At 45.2% G+C, this 9,992-nt stretch overlaps 1 protein-coding gene across 2 annotated transcripts in view; it reads right to left on the bottom strand.

Moving 5' to 3' along the window:
* Positions 1–9,291, bottom strand: part of LOC114706533 (agouti signaling protein) — an 86,394-nt gene extending 77,103 nt beyond the window's left edge. The window contains exon 1 of one of the 2 annotated variants that reach the window (XM_028888944.2): positions 9,174–9,291. The gene's annotated coding sequence lies outside the window, so the exon portion shown is untranslated. Of the gene's footprint in view, positions 1–7,887; positions 8,193–9,173 lie in introns of those variants that run through there. The other variant, XM_037205338.1, reaches the window with a different exon arrangement.
* Between the last annotated feature and the right edge of the window lie 701 nt (positions 9,292–9,992).

Genomic DNA, 9,992 nt, shown 5'->3' with positions numbered 1-9,992 from the left:
AGCTGCTGCTCGAGTGTCCGCGCCTTTCTCCTGGAGGTGGATGGCTGGAGAGTCACAGAATCAGCTAGGAAATTGTGAATAGCACAATGTAAACCAAATGGGCTTGCCTGCGGCTTATTGCGTCTCCACCCCAAACTGAAAAGTATACATTCTTTTCAAATATATCTGGACTACTCATTAATATAAGCCATATGCTTGGCCATAAAAAAAAATCTTAATACATTATAAAAGATTGAAATAATACAGAGTACAATATAGTCACAACAGTATTAAATTAAACCCACAATGAGAAGTTATATTCTCCAACTGTCTTGAAAATAAACACACCTGTCCCTTACAACCCACAGATCCAAAAATAGTCAGAAACTATTTGAAAGGAGTAATAATTGAAACCACACATTGACATTAGTGGGTTGGACATGCAGCAGTGTTTGAAAGGAAACTGATACTTTAAAAAACATTTTTAATACTTATTTTATTTTTAACTGTGCACACACACTGGTATGTGGATGCAAGTATGGGTGCCCAAGGATGCCAGAGACACTGGATCAGTCCCTCGGAGCTGGAGTTACAGGAAGTTGTAAACCCCTGGTGTGGGTTCTGGGAGCCGAACTCTGGGCCTCTGGAAAAGAAGTGTGTTCTCTAAACTCCTGAGCCATTTCCCCAGCCTCACTTTATGACACACACAACACACACTCACACTTACTACACTCAGAAACACACACACACACACACACACACACACACACACACACACACACACACACACAGAGACACACCTGAAGCATACAGTAAGATAAATTTTTTAAATGGAAAAAAAAATAATAAATTGGACGACACAAAAACGACACGTTCCCGAGGCACAACGGTGATTTAATGGCTGTGTATCTCTCACCCACAACCACAGACACTGAAAAGAAGCGAAACAACATTTTTAGCACGGTAAACAGATGCTGTCCCAGAATTCTGTGTGCAGTGAAGAGAGCCAGGGTAAATGAGCATGAAGTAAGGGTTTTCTCAGGTGGAAGGAGACTTGGAGAACACACTGTTGAGGGACTTGCTCTGGAACAGAGCTGAAGGAGGAGTTCTTCAGAGTGAGAGGAAATGATGCCAGAAGGATTGAGGACCTGAGGAGGGAGGAGGCGACAGAATGGGAACTACCTAGGAAAATACACTGGATTGTTCTTTCTCTCTGAGTTTTCCCACTGTTTGATGGTTGGCAGGATGGCTCAGCAGGAAAAGGTGCTTGCTGCCAAACCTGAGGACCTGAGTTCAAGTCCTGGCCCCCACAGGTGGAAGAGGAGAAGCTACTCCTGCAAGCTGTCCTCTGCTGGGCTGTGGTACATGTGTCTCCTCCCCAAAATAAATAAATGTAATTTAAAAACATCTAAAATGCTTGAGGGTTAAAAGCAAAGGCTATAATTTTGTCTGATGGGGTTTTCTATGTGTAAGTGTAGAAAAAAATTACAGTATAACTGTGGTAAGTAAAAGACAAAAACATATAATGGTGTTCCCCCCTTGAGCTGATAAAACACTGGCTGTACATAAACTACAATTTTAAATGTGTATGTGATAATCCCTCAGCACTCATGAAAAACTGTCCAAGATGATAATTCAGTACATAGGAAACTGAAATAAAAACAAAAGTCAATACGAAAAAATAATAAAGCCACAGACCTCAATTCTAGCATACATTATTATACCAAACACCACTAAGTGCAAAATTGTCAGAATGGAATCTTCCAAAGTTTGTTTTATTTTATGTATGTTTTTGCCCACACATATGTATATATGCATCAGATTCTCTGGAACTGGAGTTACGGATGGTTTTGAACCATCGATGTGGGTACTGGGAATTGAACCCAGGTCCTCTGCAAGAGCAGCAAGTGCTCTTAAGTGCTGAGCCATTTCTATAAGACCCAGGAGAATTTTTTTTAAATGAACCAACTACATACTAGGTATAATAAAGAAAAAAAAAAACCTCAAATAGAATGTTGTAGCTAGGCTAAAGTTATATAGCATAAAAACACTAGTCAAACAAAACAAAACAATGTTTGTATTAATAGCAGCCAAAGCAGATTCCAGAGCAAAGGAACTGACAGAAACAGAGGTACTGCATGATAAAAAGGTCAACTCATCAAGCGCCGTGCATTTACTTTTCCAATAATTTTTAAATTATCTGTAACTACAAGGGTATTTGCTTATTTCTTTTTTGTTCTCATATTCAAAAGACACTGTTATAAATATACAAAGTATACCCTGGAGAAAATATTTACAATACACATGTCTGATGAAATAAAAACCTCTATATACAAATAACACCCACTCAATAATAGGACAAACAGGCACAATTTCTAAAAGTCCAGTGGGTGTGATGGTGTGTTCTGTAGTCCTAGGTACCCAGAAGGCTGAAGTGGGAGAAGGGCTTACGCCGCCACCGAGGAGCTTGAGCCCACCCCAGGGGACACAGTAAGATCCTGTCTTCTCGAACAAGAAGGGCCAGTGAGAGGGTTCAACTGCACTTGGCTGTACACATTAAAAGATCTGATCCCAGGAGCCACGGAAAGGGGGGAGGGGAGAACTGACTCACGAAAGCTGTCTTCTCACCTCCACATGTGTACCACGGCATGCATGTGTGCCCACGCTGACACACACACACACACACACACACACACACACACACACACACACACACCATCGATGTATATGCATCCGCACAATTTTCTTTAAATACTAAACCTTGGGATAGGGACAGTAAGGGAAGATACATGAATGACCAATAAACATTATGCAGCAAAGAACCCAAGCCAAGTGGGATATCGTTTGCATCCGTGTAGAATAAAAAACAAAAAAACAAAAAACTTCCAACCCCCAAATCTCTTATTACCAAATGTTTGTGAGAATTTTCGGGTTTTTGCTTACTTGCTTGCTTGCTTTTTCTTTTGTTTTGTTTTGAGGCAGAGTCTTGTTGTGTAGCTTAGGCTTGCCTCAAAATCTTACTCTCACCCCAGTCTCTCGAGCCTTGGCATGTGCCAACATATTTGGCAAGAGAATTCTTAAATATTTGCTGGCGGGGCTATAAAAATGTTTTGCAGCCAGAGGTAATAGTAGGAGCCTGTTGTGCTGGTTACCTGGAGACCAGGATCCCTTGAGCTCAGAAATTTCAGGCCAGCCTGAGCAACAAGATGAGAACCTGTCTCAGAATAACAACATAAACTTTAGTCATTTTGGAAACCTGCCTGGCAGGGCCGCTGTCAGAACTCATCATGCTCTATACATACCATCTACATTAGCCCCTGCCTGTCAACTCTATCTCCACGCTTAAAAGCAAAAGGGGTGGCTGGGGGGAGGATTGAACACATGGGAACACTGTTGAAAACCCTATGGTTTTTATTGCTAAGGTCCGAACTCTTCACCACGGCTTCTAAGGGCCTGTGTGATCTGGCCTCCATCTGTCTTTCCCGGGATAACTCATTCTGTCCTCCTTGTGGACTTAGAGCCACACTGGTCTTTCCATCTCATGCCCGCCCTGAGGCTTGCTGTTTCCTCAGCGGGGAACATGATTTCCTCGGCTTTTGGCAAACTCAGCTGGTTCCTATTCCCACCCATCCCCTCGTGGAGTTTTCCTGCCCCCTCCAAAGTAAGTCCTTTCCAGTTAACCGTGGATGTTATCCTGTTTATTTCCACTTTAGCACCGCCCGCTATCTGTTAAATTTTTTATCCTGTGTTGTCGGCTCGGCTCTTCAATTTTTCTCTTTTTAATTTAAATTTTCACTTTCTTTGAGAATTTTGTACGTGAGTTACATATGTATTTACACATTCCATTTTCAATGCTTTCTTTCTTTTTGTGTGTATGTGTATGTTTCTGTGCGTGCACACGTGTGCAAGTTGTGTGCATGTTATACAAGTGTGCATGCACATGTGTGTGTGCATGTGTGTGTGTATGCCATAGGTGGATGTCAGGTGTCTTCTTCAATCACTCTCCACCTTATTTTTTGAGATAAGGTCTCTCACTGAGCCTGAAGCTCACTGATTCAGCTAGACTGGCCGGCCAGTCCCAGAGATCCCTCCTGTCTTCTCTTCGCCGACACTGACACTTTCATGTGCATGCTTGCTTGTGTGGCAAGTGCTTTTCTAACCGAGTCTACTGTTGCACAAATCCTAAATGGTCTTATAATAAAACCCAAGCCTGATATTGGGTAACAGCTGAAAGAGCACAGAGACAAAGGAACAAGCCGCTGCAGAAACTTCTCACCACTACTGAATCCTCAACCGATCTCCACGAATCCTCAGACTGAATACCTCTGAGTCCTCCGCTGAAAGGCTCTCTAGTTCCTGTTTCCTCACACCTTATACGCCTTTCTCTCCCCAGTCATTTCACTTCCTACCTCAGCCTTTCTAGTGCTGGGATTAATGGCGTGTGTGCTTCCCAAATCCTGGGGTTAAAGGTGTGCGCCACCACTGCCTGGCTCTGTTTCTCTCCTGGACTGGATCAATCTCATGTAGCCCAGTGTGGCCTTGAACTCACAGAGAAACAGATGAATCTCTGCCTACCGAGTGCTAGGGCTAAAGGTGTGTGCCACCACTGCCTGACCTCTATGTCTAATCTAGTGGCTGGCTCTGTCCTCTGATCTTCAGGCAAATTTTATTAGAGTACAACCAAATCTCACCAGTCTACTCCAGTGTTTTCTTTCTTAAGACTGCATTGTAAGCTGAGGAAAGTGAGCAACCCTGTAGTCCTCATGTTCAGGAAGGTAAAGCAGAAGGACTGTTGAGAGTTTGGCACCAGCCTGAGCTACATTAATAAAACACCATGTTCCCATGGTCTGGATAGAGGCCACCACAGAGAAGGCACCCGGGAAATGCTGTTGGTTGAAAGAATGAACCCCCCTTCTGAGGGTAGGAGGGTGGCAGAGGAACATATTCCTTTATTCCGTTCATCTGCATAAGTACTCCAGAATTTTTTAGAAAAATATGATGCATGAGCTGAGAAAAAATTATCATGGGAAAAAAAAAAGCCTGATTCTGAAGTATTAAGACATGCAAGGCAGAGTGCTTAGCATGTATGATCCCTAAGCTCAAGACCCATACCCCAAATAAATGGATTAATAAACAGTACTGAAATAGAAGAAATCACCTTGAATTAAGAGTACTGAAGGTCAGAAATTATGAATGAGAAGGAATGTCTTCTATGTGCAATAATCATGTGATCCTCCCAGACAATGGTTCCACATAGATGCCACATTTTAGTGGGATGTATTGACAAAAATGTGGGTTTCCAATATGGATGGAAAATTGAGTGGAACTTTCCAATATATAAAGCACAAAATAAGGTAGGCTGATATGTTGCAAAAAGCACATGAAGCCATTCATAAATATGGGCACACGTGCATGCACACACACACGGATCCCAAACATACAAAACTTAATGTGTGGTGTTCGGACTCCGGGTTGTGGCTATGCTTAGGAGGAGGTGGGTCTTGGAGGAGATGGGTTCTCTGTTCTTGTCATTTCTTGTTTCTAGATAGAGGTCCTGTTTTTCTGGGAGTAGGCACAGTGAAAATTAAGCTGAACATTCTCTGTGTTTTTTCTCAATGATTTTTTTTTTTTTTACTTAAAATGTAGCCAAATGAGGATTGCACACTTTAATCCCTACAATCAGCAGAAGTCTGGGGGATCAATAATTCAGGGCCATGGGTTTTCCTGGCCAAATGACACCATTTCTCAAAATAAAAACAAAAAGACAGTCTAAATATGCCCAGAACATTTAGGAGTTTGGGGGGATGGCTTTATAAATTAGGTGATTTGTAAAATAGCCAACTGTCATGACCGACAGCGTGGGAAGGTGTTCCTCTCCTCTACGTCTGCTTTCATCTGACCTACAGGAGTCCTTGCCAGCAGAAGCAGCTCACTTTTATTTTACCAGTCGATGCAGACAAAGAGGGAAGCCTGAGCAGGTCAAAGAGTACAGAAAAGCCTCCCAGGCAATAGAAGACAGAGAGACAAAGCAAAACTCTTTTTAAACACACGGAGTGTTAGACCCGGCATCCTGACACATGCTCAACAAGATCCAAAGAGTGAATGAGAACATGACTTATTTAGGACTTTCCTGCCAAACTGATACTTCCTAAAAAATACCCATAAAGGAGAGGAAGAAATTCTGTAAGAACAACGTTGGGGGGGGGGGCGCAGCGCGGGTTAAAACTGAGCAGCTTGCTCCCCACCCAGCAATTTCCAACAGGATGCTTCTGACCTCTGCTGAAGCCGGTCAAGGAGTGGATGGCGCCCTTCCCCTGTCCCAGTGCCCATCCCTCTGCTGTTCCCTCAAGCTGGCTGCCTGTGAGCACACAGCAGCCCTCCAAGGGCTCCACACATGGCCGCTGGAGCCAGCTACACCGGTACTCAGAATGGATGCAGACTCAGGCTGCACAGCTTTCTGATTTCCCCAAATCTGACTAAATCTTCCTCGCCCAACAGGAAGCAGTTCCTCTCAACTGGCAGTCTTGCTCCATGCACACCTTCCTCCAGAGTTCAGCCCTCTTGACTCAATCAAGGGTGCCACATGGCCCAGAACCCCTGTGGCAGACAGCTGAGCTGGCAGGTTCCTAGCTCCCGTTCTCTTCTATGGGACTTTTCTCCTGTTTGCTTAGCACCCTGGCTCTGGATCTCAACCACTCATGTCGGGTCTGAACACTTGGCTCCTCTGCTTCCGAGTCTGACTGTAACCTCTGGCAAGGTTGCCTGATGCCCGAATGCTTACCACAGGCATCAGCGCTTGAAAGAGAGAAACAGTCGCCGTGTGAGCAACATAGAGTTTCCTCCAGACTGTCTCGCGGACCCTGAAAGAGCCCCTTTCAAAGCCCTGACACAAAATGAGTGTCTCCCCACTGGACAGAGTGACAGCCTATTAAAACCAATTGTCTCCATTTGGCTGTGTGTTTCCTTATATCTGACTCTGCAAGGCTCTAAAGCCATACTGTCCAGTGTTTGGATTCCTGAACACACAAAAGTCTGCTTTGGAAAGCCTCAGCCTGAACGGGGCTGAAACCAAATACTTCATCCAGCAATTTACTTCTTCTGAGTTAAGACTCTTTTCTTCATCTGCCTGACAGGATATTGGAGAGGCCAAATCAAAAGGCTATAATGGCCCCCATTTCCAGGTAATTGCCTTTGCATGGGCTGTCCTGCTCCAGATTGTGCCCAAAGCAAAGCCATCCGCGCTAGTGCCCCCACGAGTGGGATCCCGTGTCTTTAGGGGATGACACACAGACACACTCTCCCTTCAGCGCGGGTCTCACTCTTTTCCTTCATTTTCACAGAGCAGTTTGAGGCTGTGGAATTCCTGGTGTCAGGCCTCCAGGTGTGGGTGGCTCCCTCCCCGCCCAGGTTTGCTCTTCTGGTGGTCCTTGTTGCTGGCTCTGCCACCTGGCCGAACCTTCTTTAGGGATCCCCTTTCCCCGTGGATCTCAGCAGGGCTGTCTTCTGCCACGGACAGGCAGGGGTTCAGACCCCCAGCCTTCTCTGTCTGGTGCTGTTTGGGCTACCTGTCTACAAGATGTGCTCAGTGGCCTGCTGCCTTCACAATGATTTAAGTGCCGACACATTCTGGGATAGTTTGTGCCCAATAACACCGGAAAGTGTGATTCTGGAATTCCAGTAAGCAGAATGCACCAGGGCAAAACCATCTTAATACCTAAATCGGGGGAAAGTTTTCTACAGGAGAAGCAAAGAAAGGAAACTAAATTAAATACTGAGGAAGGTTGAGAGGATTTGACAAGAAAAAGGAAATAATTATGCCTCCTATAAGCTATGTAACTATAGCATAGATATAGTATTAATTAAAATACTCGCTGAGAGAAAGAAATTTCTTCTTCCAGATGTTCTCACCTTTCACTAGACGGAGCCTGTCCCGGGATTCATCAGTAACCGCTCTCTATAGTCAATGAGGATAATTCCAGACGAAAAGAAGAATATTGAAATTAAGACGGAGTTTTCAGATCTATGGTCCTTCATATAGAATGCAAGGATCTCTGGAGGTCTGCAGAGATTCTTCCAAGTCGTTCTGTGGGCTGGGTCAAAATGCAAGGCCCCCAACGTGCAGTGGCTGGGTCGGTTTTGTTTTCTTTTACAACCTAATTTCCACTGAAGAGTTCCACCAAATTTAAAAGTACCAAAAAACATGGTTGAAAGAAGCCATGAATAGTCAAAAGGGTTCCACAAAACAACTCCACAGTCTTTGTCTCCTTGTGTGTTTAACTGGTAAACAGGCAAGACTCTGCTTTGCTCACACGGTCTAAGAACTACAATTTTGAAACTCACCAATTCAGATGAGAAAACGGAAAATGCCATCTTTTGAGACTGGAGGTAAGATCCCTTCTTCGCTGAGCAGCCCGTTCCCAGTGTCACTGATTCCTGGTCCTGCCCACAGCTTGCAGTCAGGAGCGGCCACTGGCCAGAAGACCCTGTTGGTGCAGCCACAGCTAAGCTGCTTTTCCTCAGGTCTCTCTTCCAGGGAGCAGGAGCTCAGGTGTGGGCTGTGAGCTGCAGCCTAGAGAGATCTGTTTTTCCTCATTCTAGCCCCACAGCAAGTTAACCCCAGGAGAGCTGGGCTGCAGGAGAAGAGTTTTGGGAGCTGTCTACCGACCAACTGCTACCCACCCGGGACGAGAAAGCTGCCAGGCATTCTGGATGCTCAGATGCCACCAGAAAATTTCATTCACAGTCTCTCCCTTTCTAATAAAGTAACATGCACGCTTTAGTCTTTGACCTATTTGTGCAAAAGTAGTTTTCTAGAAGGATTTCAAAACAGCCAGGCTCACCACAGCACAGGTAAACCATTCTGGAAGCTGTAAATTATAGCGAGGATTGCCCATTGCTGATTGGATTTTACTGAAGTGTTTGCAAACAGTCCACTACCTGCTAATTCTGCCGACCGTATAAAGCACTAATTGTGAATTCTGATACTTGTCCCTGCTAACAGACACTGGAAGTGTCTTGTTCATTTATTTAGTGCAGACCTGCCCAGGAAAGAAGGAGTCAGAGTTCTTCTCCTACATTGCTTGATAACATGAAAACAACTTGTTCACTCTTTGAGTATGATTAGGGAGGAAAAGAAGAAGAAGGAGGAAAAGTACAAAATCAAACTCAACATCTGGATGGAATTTTGTACATACCTTCTGGGACCCCCGGCTCCTGAATGTTTCAGCTAATGACTCCCTCTTCAGAGGCTGCAGAGGCTCAAGGACTCAGCCTGGTGAGAAGTGGTACTCTGATGCCAGTTCCTGCAAGTTGGTTTAAATAGGTTGTCGGGATGCTGTAGCCCTGGCCAAACCCTGCTGAGGGGGAGGGGAGCAAATGCCATGCAGGCTTGCTCACGTGTGTCTGGGTGGGCACCTAGCAGGGAGGCGATTTGTCACTTGTGTCCCCAGACTTGGAAGTGCTCTTCTGGGTTGTGTGGTGGCTTTGCCTCAGTCAGGTCAAGTCCATGAACTTGCTCCTATCTTTGGGAGATCAGTGCTTGGCTCCTGTTCTGGCTCCTGTTTCTGGACACCCAGGGCACAGTAGAAAGAGGACCAGAGGATCCAAGGGCTGGTTTCAGATCTAACTGCCCCTCCTAGGCTCGGTGATTTTAAGCTGAGTTATCTGCCTTCTGGGAGCCTCGGGGCTTTGTCAGTAACATGGGCCAATGAAATGCCCTCAGTGGTGCTGCTGGGGAGTGAATGGAGCTGGTGGCATCTGGTGTGGCCTGAGGCCCATGAACAGCTTCTGAACCTGGGGGAGCCCAGTGAGGCAAAGGACGACTCTGCCTGGGAAGAAGCTTGAGCTGGGCATTGTGGTGCCTGCCTGTAATCCTGCCACTGGGGAGGTGGAGGAGAAAGGTGGAGCAGGTCATCCTAAACTACATAGCTGATTTGAGGGCAGCTTGGGCTACATGAAGTCCCATCTTAAACACAAAGCAACCAATTAAAACAGGAGAGAAAGACCAACAGAAG

The sequence above is a fragment of the Peromyscus leucopus genome, chromosome 4 (genome assembly GCF_004664715.2).
Source record: "Peromyscus leucopus breed LL Stock chromosome 4, UCI_PerLeu_2.1, whole genome shotgun sequence".
Taxonomy (NCBI): Eukaryota; Metazoa; Chordata; class Mammalia; order Rodentia; family Cricetidae; genus Peromyscus; species Peromyscus leucopus.
Note: the sequence above shows the minus strand (reverse complement) of the source record. Positions and strands in the feature narration are given on the sequence as shown.